The following is a 13,800-nucleotide window of genomic DNA, read 5'->3' as shown; positions in this document are numbered from 1 at the left end:
ATCACCATGTAATAGCATTTCTCGGTGTGCTCGCTGAGGCTTTTTTTCTATATTTTTCCAGATATATATATTCAATCAAAGCTGTGTTTAATTACTACAAGAACGGTTAAGGTATTCAAATAATTTATTTATATATTTATATAAAGGAGGATCATGCGTGGGTGACGTGGCAGGTCTCAGCTTCCTTCAAGCTGATTTCTCTCATTTTGGGCCTTTATCAATTCTCAATTTTGGGTAACTTTTTTGTGAAATTAATCAGGCTTTCTGTCTTCTTCTATATCAATTGATAGTCAGTTTTAGACTTTTTGTCTTCTAAACCTTTTCATCTGCCGCCAGATCAAACTCCAGAGTAATATATATGTAACGCCTGCGCAGAAAGAAAGAAAAACTCACAATGATTTAACAAGGTACTCGGTTTCGATTTTAGAGTTGTGTGCATATATTGGATGATACATACACATTAGGTAATATGTTCGAATTTGGTAATCTCAATTCAGATACAAGATAACTATCTTAAGGTCAAGATGGTTACAATATATCAGGGGTTATATAAGGTTCATGTAACTATTTTGTTTCAGCTAACAATTCAGGTAAGTATATATTGAATTACGTAATTGCTTTATTTATGTTAGATATTAAAATTGCCACCAGATATGTGATGTAAGTTCTCAGTATTTTGATGCATGTGGTATCAGTACATTCGAATGCCAAATTATAGTTTATAAGTTGGCCTTTACAATTTGTAAAGGAGGTTTCTTTGCTGTAATTGCTTCCATCACTAAATATTTTAACTTCTTCGTGAGGAGGAAGAAATCTTTGTGTTAGGTCACACACACTATAGAAGGGGGTTGAATACAGTGTTTACTTCAATCAAATCGAATATAAGAACTCAAGTAACACAACATAGATTTTATTCAACACAATAAACTCTATTACAAAGAACTGTTCTCTCTCAGTGATGAACATATTATCACGAGAGCTGCTAGGGTCACAGTGAATAATATTTTCGATTAAGATAATACATATAGTGTAAACCCTATGCTGTGTTTATATAGACACACAATTACAAGATAAGTTCTAATTGATAAAGAACATAATTCTGTATCCTAAAATATATCAATCAGTTATCTTTTCTTCCAAGTATTCTATTCTTCATAGAATTCTTCTCCATGCATATTTCTTTCTGTTTTAGTCTCTATCTTCTTTCCTTTCAATCAACCTCCTTCCTTATCTGAAAGTCTCCTTAAGTCCTGATATTATCTCCTGATAAATATCTTCTGATAACTTAAGTTTTAACAGCTTAAGTTCTGATATCTTAAGTCATAACTTCAGTATAAGTACTGATTTCCAGTTAAGTCCTGATTTGTCCTGTTAGTTAAGATCTGAAAACTAAACACAAATCATCATTAGACATGACATCATAAATATATCTAACAATCTCCCCCAACTTGTAAATTAGCATAATATACAAGTTCAACAGATATTTGATGATGTCAAAAACATTAAGTACAAATGCATGAGAATTTGACTAGATAACTACAACTTACAGTCCTTACAGCTTTACCATTCTTAAAGTATGATTTCAGCTTCAGTCTGTATATCCTTCAGAATTTAAGCAGTTATAGATCTTTGAATTGGCTTCAGTATGTGATCTCTTTAATATCAGGAATTGTTCTGAGATAGTTCTTCAACAGACTTCTCTCAGCATATTCAAGTTCATTCTGCATCCTCTGTAATATATAATAGATGATATCAAAACTTACTGATGCTGACAATGTCATTAGCAATCAGTTATATAATAGATGATATTAAAGATTACTGATGCTGACAATGTCATTAGCAATCAGTTATATAATAGATGATGTCAAAGATTACTGATGCTGATAATGTCATTAGCAATCAGTTAAGCTTGGGGCCAACCCTAAGATTAGCTGTATTGTAACCTTAATCTGTAATTTATACTTGTAACACTTAATGTTTGTAAAATGTAAATGGAGCAGACTGGAGCATTTTTCCCTAAACAGTGTCAAGCCTAAGAATTCTATCTGGAAGAAGATCAAGAAGGTCATGCCTCAGAAAAATTATGAAGAAGCTTGGAGTTGAATAATTATGTTTGGCGAAAAACATTCTAAGTCAAGATCTCTACGAGTCACAAAATTAGTGTTATAGAGAAGTCATTCGAGAACTCAGAAAGACCTATCGAGAACTCAGGAATTGTCTATCGAGAACTCAGGAAATGCTATTGGAGATATCGATAAGCCGGATACTCATTCGAGAACTCAGAGATATCGACAAGTATACATTCATTAAAGAACTCTGAGTTATCGATAAGCCAAAGTCCATTAGAGAACTCTGAGTTATCGATAAACCAAAATTCACTAGAGAACTCAGAGTTGTCGATAAGTCAAGTCAACAATGAAGTTTTAGAGATATCGTCAAGCCAACATGCCTATCGAGATGTCGAGTTCTCTACAGCTTAATTGGAGATCTCAAAGTGAAGAAATTTCTCTAAGTACGGAATTGCAGAACAGTTAAATATCCAAGGCTGCAAATCAACAAACAATTCACACAGCTGAATTGACAAGTCTACAAAAAGCAGTTTGAGAGATGTGCAAGATTAATGGTAAAGATTAACTGACAGAGGAAGATTAAAGTAAACACGAGATGCTAAAGATATGCTAAGCCAGAAATGGAAGATTTGCTTTTCTATAAATAGAAATGACGAGTGACAGTTTAGAAAAGTTAATAGCATGTTTATTATCCACTGTGTAAACCAGCAGCTAACTGAGTTATAAAGTTAACACTGGTCCTTAGTCAGAAGTAAGAATTCAGATTAGATCTTGTATTCTCTCTCAAGAAAGAAGCTAAGTTCTAAACCAAGAACTTAGAGATTTTGTAGCAAAACACTGCTTGATTTTTAATATAAAATTAAGTGAGTTTTGAAGTTCTTTGTTTTACATATTTGATTATTATTTATGTTTAACATCTATTCTACAAAATCATTGATAACAACCAACTGCTAAACCCAAAGTCGATCAAAAAGTAAACATTTAAGCCAAAACACATTCACCCCCCTCTGTGTTGTATTCATATCTAACAAGTGGTATCAGAGCAAAATCTGAAAGTAAACAGATTAGATCTTGGAAAAATGAATACACAGAAAATCAGTGGTATCAAGATTCCTCCCTTTGATAAGGCCAACTACACCTTATGGAAAAAGAAAATGTTGTTGTTTATAAGAATGGCCAATCACCTTTACATTCAGATCCTCAAGAATGGGCCCTTCACTCCTATGGTTAGAGTTGAGGAAACCACAGATGGAGACATGGTTATTCTAGCTCATTTTGCTCCCAAAGATGCCTCTGAGTATACTTATATAGAAAGAGAGAAAGTTTCACCAAACAGTGCTTTGCAACTGATACTAATTGAGTCACTTGACAATGTAATGTATAATAACATTGTCAACTGTGACACTGCTAAACAGATCTGGGAAAATATTGAGATACTCTGTGAAGGAACTGAGGAGATTAGGTCAAATCAAAGAAGGATATTGATTTCTCAGTATGAGGGTTTTATGGCTAAACCAAAGAAAGGTATTACTGATGTGTTTGAAAGGTTTAATAAGCTGATAAATGACTTGCAGCTTCATGATAAATTTTATGGTGTTGAAGAAGTGAATTTGAAGTTCTTGCTTACTCTCCCTGATCATTTGGAACGAAAGATCTCTGCAATCAGAGAAGAAAGGGACTTGAGTAGAATCATACTGGAAGTGCTCTATGGGGTTCTGAAAACTTATGAACTTGAAATGATTCAAAAGAAATCATTAAGGGCTGGTCAAGGATATGTAATGGATGGCTCAAGTGCACTGATTGTGAATGATGGCCAGACCTCTAATGATGAGCAAAGGTCCCAAACTCCAGAAATGTCTACAAGTGAGAAAAGAGTCAATGACACTAAAGAGCAAGTCATACTGGAATTGGATGAAGAAGATGAGTTCTACACTCTTGATGAGCTTGATGAGCTAGACAAATCAATGGCTTACTTGGCTAGAAAATTCCCTAACATTAGAGTGAAGAAACCAAGATTTTTCAAGAGCAAAGGACAGTCCTTCAACAAAGACAGCAGCTGGAAAGGAAAAGGGAAGTACACTCCTGATAGCAAAACTGGCTACAAAACTGGATCTGTTGACAGATCAAACATAAGGTGCTTTAACTGTGATGAGTTGGGCCATTTTTCTATAGAATGTAGGAAACCTAAGAAGGCAAAGAAAGACAAAGCCTATCTTGAATTGGAAGCAAAGTATGATGCTCTTCTAAAGAAGCAACAAGGGAAAGCTTATATTGCTGAGGGTAAAAGCTGGGATGATTCAGATAATGATGAAGATGAAGAAGTTGGAAACTATGCATTCATGGCCTTGGAGCAAGGAGATTCTTCATCATCTAAATCACAGGTACCAACTCTTACCACAATTGATTTAAATGTGAGTCAATATAAGGAAACTGTTGAAAAGATGAGCACATAAATGTTCCACATTCATACAAGCATGGCTGCTGCAAATGAGGAAGTTAGCAGATTGAAAAAGATCAATGAAAAATTTAATAGTGAAAAACAAGAGACTGAATTGTTGCTGGTTGAGCTTGATGCTGCTAAGCAAGAAAATGCATACTTAAAGAACAAATTAAAGTGTGCAAGTGAAATTCAAGCAGTATTGAGAGAAAGGCTGGAGAAGAATGAAGTGAAGCTGAAATCCTTCAAAAATGCTTCTGAGTTGATTGGCCAATATCATGAAAAGAACAAGCCATGTGCAAACATTTCCATTGGTCTTGATTATGAGGGTTTGAACAATAAAAAGAAGTATGTGACAAAGGAAAATCAACTGAAACTGAGAATGTTCCAATTATTTTGAAGAAAGTTGAATCACCTTTGTTCAAGGCATGTGAAGTGAACTTCAGTGAAGAAGAGTTGATCATCAAACAGGAGATAGCTGACAAGGACAAGGAAAAGAAAAATGATGAGATAGCTTAGTCTTCCATCTCCGTTGAAACACCAAAAGCCAATCAAGAAACTAAGGAGCCTATGAAGGAGATTACAGCTGAAAAGGTCAAAAAGAAAAAGAAGAATAGAAATGGAAAGATTGGGATAAACAAAAGCAATAATTTTGCTTATGTTGCAGATGCTCCTAGAAAGAGGTGTGAGAATTGTGGATCAATGAATCACCTAACTCACCTTTGTAAAAAGATTGTTAACAATCTACCTGAAGGAGTCTGCAAGTACAATGAAACTAAGGCTGATGATCCTTATTCATTCTGTGACAAGTTTGACTGCATTCCCTGCAACATGAAAGTGATGAAGAGTTGCCACAAATTGAGAATTGATTTCATAGAATCAAAAGTTGGTTCTATATCTGAAAGGGAAAATGCTCAACAGTCTATGAATTCCATTTTATCTGAAATTTCTCATTCTACTTCTGCAAAATCAGTTAACAAGAAGAAAGTGCCCAACACAGCTTGGGTAGGTAAACACACTTAATCCACATTGTGTGCAGGGCAAAGGAAAGAAGGTCATATGGATCATTGATAGTGGATGTTCCAGGCATATGACAGGTGATAAGGCCCTGCTATCATAATTTGAGGAGATGGCTGGCCCTTTGGTGACCTTTGAAGACAACAGTAAAGGATTCACAATGGGATATGGCAAGATTGTTTCTGGAAATGTTGTCATTGAAGATGTAGCACTAGTTGCTGGATTAGAAGTAAATCTTCTAAGTGTTAGTCAATTTGCAGACAGAGGTTTTCAAGTTGTTTTCAACAAAGAAGATTGTGCTTTTATTAGCAAAAAGACTGGTAAAATTGCTCTTAAAGGTGTAAGAAAGGGAAGCTTGTTTGTTGCAGACTTAGACTCAACAAATAAGGATGTAGTGTGTTGTTTCTATACCAAGGCATCAGAAGAGCAAAGCAAATTGTGGCATAAGAAGCTATCTCACTTGAATTTCAAAGCAATCAATACCTTAGTCAAGAAGGAGCTTGTGAGAGACATGCCTAGTCTGGAATTTGCTCAACTGGAAGTTTGTGAAGCTTGTCAGAAAGGAAAAATGAAAAGATCAAGTCACAAGTCAAAATCTGTGAATACTATAAGTGCACCTCTGCAACTTATTCACATGGACTTGTTTGGGCCAGTAAATGTCTTGTCCATTTCAAGGAACAAATATGCCCTTGTCATGGTTGATAATTTTTCAAGATACACTTGGGTTGAGTTCATGTACTCTAAAGATGAAACTCCAAATATTATAATTGAGCACAGCAAGAAAATTGAGAAGCAAGCTGAAGGAGAAGTTAGTGTGAAAAGATTGAGGAGTGATAATGGAACAGAATTCGGAAACTCAACATTAAGTGAATTCTACAAAAGCAAATGCATTGTTCAAGAATTTTCAGCAGCCAGAACACCTCAACAGAATGGAGTAGTTGAGAGGAAAAATAGAACATTGGTTGAAGCTGCTAGAACCTTGGTACAAGATGCTCAGTTGCCAACTAGTTTTTGGGAAGAGGCTGTTAATACTGCATGCTACACTCAAAACAGATATCTCATCAACAAAGCTCATGGAAAATCACCTTACTCAATCATGTCTAACAGGAAGCCTACAGTGAAGCATCTACATGTGTTTGGAAGCAAGTGTTATATTCTAAAAGACAACTCTGAATATGTGGGAAAATTTGACTCTAAAGTTTTTGAAGCAATTTTTCAGGATATTCATTGGAAAGAACAGCCTACAAAGTTTATGTGATTGATTAAAAGAAAATTATGGAAAGCACAGATGTGACTTTTGATGATGACAAGTGTCCAGGCTTGGAATGCCTTGATGGAAATGATGCTGAAGCCCTTACATTTAAGAATCTAACCATTGATAGTGATTCTGATGAGGAAGATGAAGTTGTGGCACAATAAATGACAAATGAAGAGACCTCTGAACAAAATCATGGGAATGAAAGCTCTCTTTAGACACCTGAATTTGATGGCACAAACTCAGGGGGAGAAGGAGAGAATGGAAATGACATTCATGGTAATACTGAAGAAAATAATGAAGGCACTAGTCAACAGACACACACTAGAAAGTGGGATATGAGTCATACAGTAGAAGCTATTATTGGTGATCCCTCAGCTGGTGTGAGAACTAGAAGTGCAACTGCTAATGAATGCCTACATGCATATTTTCTATCTCAAGTAGAGCCCAAGAAAACTGAAGAAGCCCTAGTGGATCCTGATTGGATATGTGCTATGCAGGAGGAGCTGAATCAGTTTGAGAGGAACAAATTTTGGAAATTAGTCCCTGCACCAAAGAACAGAAGCATAATTGGAACTAAGTGGGTGTACATGAACAAAATGGATGAAAATGGAATTGTTACTAGAAACAAAGCAAGGCTGGTTGCTAAAGGCTACTCACAAGAAGAGGGAATTGACTATGATGAGACTTTTGCTCCTGTTGCAAGACTAGAAGCAATAAGAATTTTTCTGGCATTTGCTGCACACTCAAATTTCAAGGTGTATCAAATTGATGTCAAGAGTGCTTTTCTTAATGGTGAACTAGAAGAAGAAGTTTATGTGCAACAACCACCTGGCTTTGAAGATCCAGAATTTCCTAACTTTGTTTACAAATTACTCAAGGCTCTATATGGATTGAAACAGGCACCTAGAGCCTGGTATGACACACTGTTAGAATTTCTACTCAAACATGGTTTTACCAGAGGTACTATTGATAAGACTCTCTTCTATAAGAAGCATGGTGAAGATATGATCCTAGTTCAAATCTATGTGGATGATATCATCTTTGGATCTGCAAATAAAAAGCTTTGTCAAAGATTCTCTAGGCTAATGCAGAGTGAGTATGAAATGAGCATGATGGGAGAATTGAGTTACTTCCTTGGACTTCAAGTTAGTCAAAGAAGTGATGGTATTTTCATCAGCCAAACCAAATATGTGAATGACTTATTGAAGAAATTTGGTATGGTGGATAGCTCACCTGCATCTACACCAATGTCTACTGCAACCAAGTTGGATGAAGACAAGAAAGGCAAGAGTGTGGATATTTCAAGTTACAGAGGGATGATTGGATCATTGCTTTATTTGACTGCTAGTAGACCAGACATCATGTTTGCTACTTATTTATGTGCTAGATTTCAAGCCAATCCAAAGGAATCACATTTGATGGCTGTGAAAAGGATTTTCAGATACTTAAAGGGAACTCCAAACTTGGGATTATGGTATCCTAAAGGAACTGGTTTTGAAGCTGTTGGATACACAGATGCAGATTTTGCTTGATGCAGGGTTGATAGGAAAAGTACTAGTGGAAGCTGTCAATTTCTTGGTCAAAGACTTGTATCCTGGTATAGTAAGAAACAACAATCTGTGTCAACTTCCACAGCTGAGGCTGAATATATAGTTGCTGGAAGTTGTTGTGCTCAGGTGCTTTGGATTAGAAATCAGCTAATGGACTATGGTCTAGTGTTACACAAAATTCCTATTATGTGTGACAATACTAGTTCCATATCTATAGTAGCTAATCCAGTTAATCATTCTAGAACAAAGCACATTGATGTTAGGTACCATTTTATCAGGGAACATGCGGCAAATGGTACCATTGAGCTCATTTTTGTTCCAACAGAGAAACAATTAGCTGACATTTTTACTAAACCTTTGGATGAAGCAACCTTCACTAGACTTATGAGTGAAATTGGAATGCTCAATTCTTCATCCTAAGGCAAGAACTCAGCTAATGTGTTGCAGCAGATTAATTTCTAATAAATCAACCTAGTTTGATTTAATTGGAAATTAACTGAAATATGAATTATAAATATTTTTAGAATCTCCGTATATTTTTTTTTTTAAAACTCAAAAATTGACTTAGAATATTTCAAATTCTAAGTAAACTGCTTAGTTGTTAATTTACATCTTAAATGTGTAAAATTAAGACAAGGCAGAATAACAGTACTCAAAGGTATAGAGAACTGAGTTCTCGATAAGTCAAAATGACTTATCGACAAGTCATTTTAGAGTTCTCGAGTGAGTCCTCGATAAGTCTATTTACAGACTTCTCGAATGACTTCTCGATAAGCTCTATTATGACTTATCGATAAGACCATGTAGAGTTCTCTAATAGTGTTAATTCACAGAGTTCTCGACAAGGATATTTTGAGACTTATCAATAACTCAAAACTAAAATAATTTAATTCAATGAATTATTTTAGACAAATACCTTAAAATTTATTCTGATTTCAATTTGATTCAATTCAAATAAATTAGAATCATTTTTAGTCCATTTTTGGACAAACTGGGCATTTATTAGAGTTCTCGATAAATCATTTCTTAGTTCTTGAAAAGAATCAATAGAATGACTTATCGAATGTACCTTCTTCAAATTATAAATTACTTCTCAATAAGTTTAATATCAAACGTTTATTTGACTTCTCGATAAGTATTTTACTTTTTCTATAAGTACCCAGACTTCTCGATTAATTTGAACTTGGAATTTTTCAAAATTCTAAGTAAACTGAATATTTATTACTTCATATCTTCAGTATATGAACTTAATAAATAACAGATCAAAAGAAGCAAAAAGTATGAAAAACTGAACAAATTTAATTCTTAAATTCTGTTCATAAAAATACTTTTGACATACTTTGTCTCTAATTTCTCTGACTTATTGACACATTTACATTCTTATATGATTTCTTGTTTACGTGAAAATAGGTTAGTCCAATGTTAGTAGACTAGTACATTATTTGTGTTGTTTTGAGTTTGCTGATAGTGCTTAAATTATTTGACTATATGCTGATAGGAGTAGTTACTTTTATGTAGGGAGTACTTGTTTATTTGCATGGGGAACAGATATTCTAAATAGTGAACTAATATTCTTGAGTACTTGCATGGGGAATAGTAACTAGTCATTTCTAACTGTCAAGTATGCTTATGTGATTATTACTCTTATTATCCGGGCAACTCAAGAGTCTCTTGGTTTCTATCTTTACTCCCTCTATAAATTAAAACGCTTCACTCTTTATCATTCATCACTCTCTTATTCTCAACAAACATCTACTTTCAAACTCACCTCCTGTTCATCTCTCTCTCTCTCTCTCACTCAAATGGATGCCCCAGTCTTTTACAGACTTATTCATGGAGTTTACCAACCCGTCTATCATTTGGATGATGACCTAGTTTATTTTGATCCTATCGGACTTCGTGTCCGTCTCAAGGGGGTTGTTTACAGCCCCTTTAATATTCCACTTGAGGTCTTTGGCGAACTCTCGTGGAATGATCAAATCAACATTCTTTTCTTTGAAGGGGAAGTCTCTCTGGAGATGGAGAGACGTGCAAGGATAGCTGAGCAGCAACGCCTTGCTACTTTGGAGTTGCAGGAGAGGATCATCTCTCTTGCACACTCCATGTCCAGAGCTTACCAGCGCAGGGCAAGGAGGTTGGAGGCCGAGAAGAAGAAGTCTGAATTAGAGTAGTTAGGATTAGGATTTACTTGATGTATCTGAATCTTAATGTACTATGTGTTTAATATTAATGAAATTATCTTCTTCTTTATCAATTTGTTTTTGTTGCTTAATTGTTTATATCATGATTGCCTTGTGTTTACAAATTAATTGATTATTAGTTTTCCTGTCATAATGCTTGCAACTGTATGTCTCAACGGTTATGCCTAATCAATACAGATAAATATGTTCAATGCATTACAGGTTCAACACAATCCACTCAGACAATAACAGGAGATTCAAGTTTCAATCAACATGTATTTGTGTTAAACTGCAGCTAAAACATTTCAAAACCAAACTGCGGTTTACCCAGGCACAACAACACAAACACAGGCTCAAACACAATCCCACTCAGGTAACTCTCAAAAGGAACCTGTTTTATAAAAGGATAAAATCCCCAAAATGTTCTTCAGTTGTACTGATTGTTTGAGAAAAAGGAACTCGTATCACAAACACGGAAATTTATCATCTTTTCATGAACATCACTAATGCACCTTCATGTGCAAAACAGTCTTCACAGACTGAAAGGTTTGAGGGTATTACTCCTGAGGGGGAGCTATCTAAATCCTCTCCAATTCAATTGGAGGTTCCTCAAGAAGGAATAACTCCCCTCATAACTCTAGCAAAAGTTGTCTTACCAGTCAAAGCTAAAAGAACAATTGCCTATGACAATGTCATAAGAAGGGCAATCTTAGCACATTCAAGTGCCAGTGTGTTGGAAGACACACAAGGGTTTGAGGCTGGTGCACATGGCAGTAACCCAGTCAAATCCCCTCCAATTCAATTGGAGGTTCCCACTAGAAGTGGAGGACAACACACTGTCACAACCACAGAGCAATCTGTGACCCCAGTCATAGATGCTTATGCACTCATTTTTCTGGTGAAATGAGCATGATTAGCCCTATATGGACTTCCTCTAATCATATGATCACATATTAACTCTTCTCATCCACCTCTTATTTCTGTAGGACAAACATCATTTGAGCCTTTCATGTAAGGATAAGAGAAAAGATTGAGTGAAAAACAGAGAATAAGAGAGGCAGGATCCTTCCTGGCAAAAGGAGAGGTAGATGAGTGTATGGATTTAGCAATCCTTGTGACGTAACTCTGACTCTTAAAAGTCATGAGACTAGTGCAGTGAGAAGTGGTGAGACTACTTATTCAAAAGATCAGAGAGCTTAGGTGTTTCCTATTTTAATCTACTTGGTAAACTCATCACTACAGACTTCACTAAAATTTGAAGCTGTTGATAGTGTTCTTGTAATATCCGGGATATATCGTGTAATTATTTTTGCTAATAAATAATTAGTATATGTGTTCCGTATCTATTCTGTGAATTATTTGTTAAGTGTTAAATGTGTTTGGATGTTTAAAAATATTATTAATTGAGTATTTTAATTTTTATATGTCCAAAATAAAATATAGATAATTGTCATATCTTCCTAATTATTTTTATGTTGATTTATGAATTTATAGGAATCATATGAATTTTATAAAATCTTTTTTTCGGGTATTTAAAATCTATTTTATAAAAACGGGAACCAACCGACGTCATCCGTTGTTACGTTTTTGGAACCCAAAACTCTTCTGAGAACTCCTTCTGAGAACTCCTTCCTAACCTAATTGTAATATTCTGAGCATATTCCATGTTTCGACTTTTTCGATCCGGGGTACGGTTTGTCCTGCGCGGGTCCCGGCGCAACATTTTCGATACAATATTCGTTTCGGTAAATCAATAAAACTCGTATTTTCGAGAAACGGGAGCTTTTTATTAAACTATCATAATTATCACCTCGTAATACATGTAACCAGGCGCTAAGACCAAGACGGCAGTACAAATTGTACTGATTTGGATAATTATCCCGAAAACCGATACCGTTTGGATCAGTTTTTATAAATAAACGTACCGTTTTATATCCGGAATGATCCAACGGGATACTAATTTTCCGTAATTATAAATAGCCTTTTACCGTATTTTATTTCGTATCAAAATCATTTGCAGTCAGTTAATTATACAGTTTTCCATAGAGAAAACCCTAAATTCATAAACCTTTCCGAGAATCAAACTACAATTTCAAGGTGTTATTGAAATCAGTTGGAAAAGTTGGAGTAACCAAATCGAAGGTCTCAAGGAGTACTATCAGATTCTATGTTCCATATCACTGCAGAAATCAAGGTTTATTTTCTGAAAATTTATTTATTTTCGAATTATTTTTATTAAAAATATGAATTTTTGTTCGGATGATTGTTTGAATGATTTGATGATTGCATGTTGTAGAGCTTGTTTTCCTGATGATTTTAATATGTCATACGTCTGATTTGGAGTTCAATAACATGCTCAAAAGTGGGTTTAATTCTCGAATTTTAAAATTAGGGTTTATGACCCGTATGAATGTTTTCAATTGAAATTTGGGGCTTTTTTATTTAGGGGTTATTAGCTATTGATTTATAGTGGGTTATGTTCCTTATGAAATTTGCAATCGATTGATATATATCTCGTTAACAGAGGATGCTTGAATCGTAGGGAGTTGTCTTTTTAAGTTTTTGATGTTTCGCCGGAAACCGGCGATGTTCTTGGCAAAATTCCGGCCAAGTCTGGGGTTATTTGAATGATTTGATTGCATGAATAAGTTCCTGGTTGTCTGTAGATGTGATCTGGAGCTTGTGGTGAGGTGAGGGTGTCGGAATCGTGTTCTCCGGCCACCCCTGTATTTTCCGGCGACGGGGGTGTAAAATTGCAGTTTGGTACCTGAACTTTTGGGGAAGAAACGGTTCAGTCCCTGAAGTTTCCAGAGTTTGCAAATTTAGGATTCCTATTTTAGAATCATTCAAAAATCATATTTCCTATTTACTTTTATTATAAAAATTCGATTTTAATTTCTGAAAATTCCAAAAATTATATTTTAATTCCAAAAATTATTTTTAATTCAAAAATAAATCTGAATTAATTAGTTAATTAATTTCAGTTAATTTTTAATTGATTAATTGGTCAATTAATTCGAAAACTAATTGATTAATTAATTTAATTAATTATTAATTGATTTTAATTAATTATTTAATTAGATTTAATTATTTAAAAATGATTTAAAAATTCCGAAAAATAGTTTCGAGCTTTAAAATATTATTTTAAATTATTTACAAGGCTCGATAATTATTATAAAATTGTTTTGAAGCCAGAATGGGCCAACTGAACCCTGTTTATTACTCCGAAATTGATCCAACGACCTATTGTAATTCCAAAAAATGTTTTAAAAATTATTTTAAGTACCGG

The sequence above is a fragment of the Apium graveolens genome, chromosome 10 (assembly GCF_009905375.1).
Source record: "Apium graveolens cultivar Ventura chromosome 10, ASM990537v1, whole genome shotgun sequence".
In the NCBI taxonomy this organism is placed as follows: Eukaryota; Viridiplantae; Streptophyta; class Magnoliopsida; order Apiales; family Apiaceae; genus Apium; species Apium graveolens.
Note: the sequence above shows the minus strand (reverse complement) of the source record.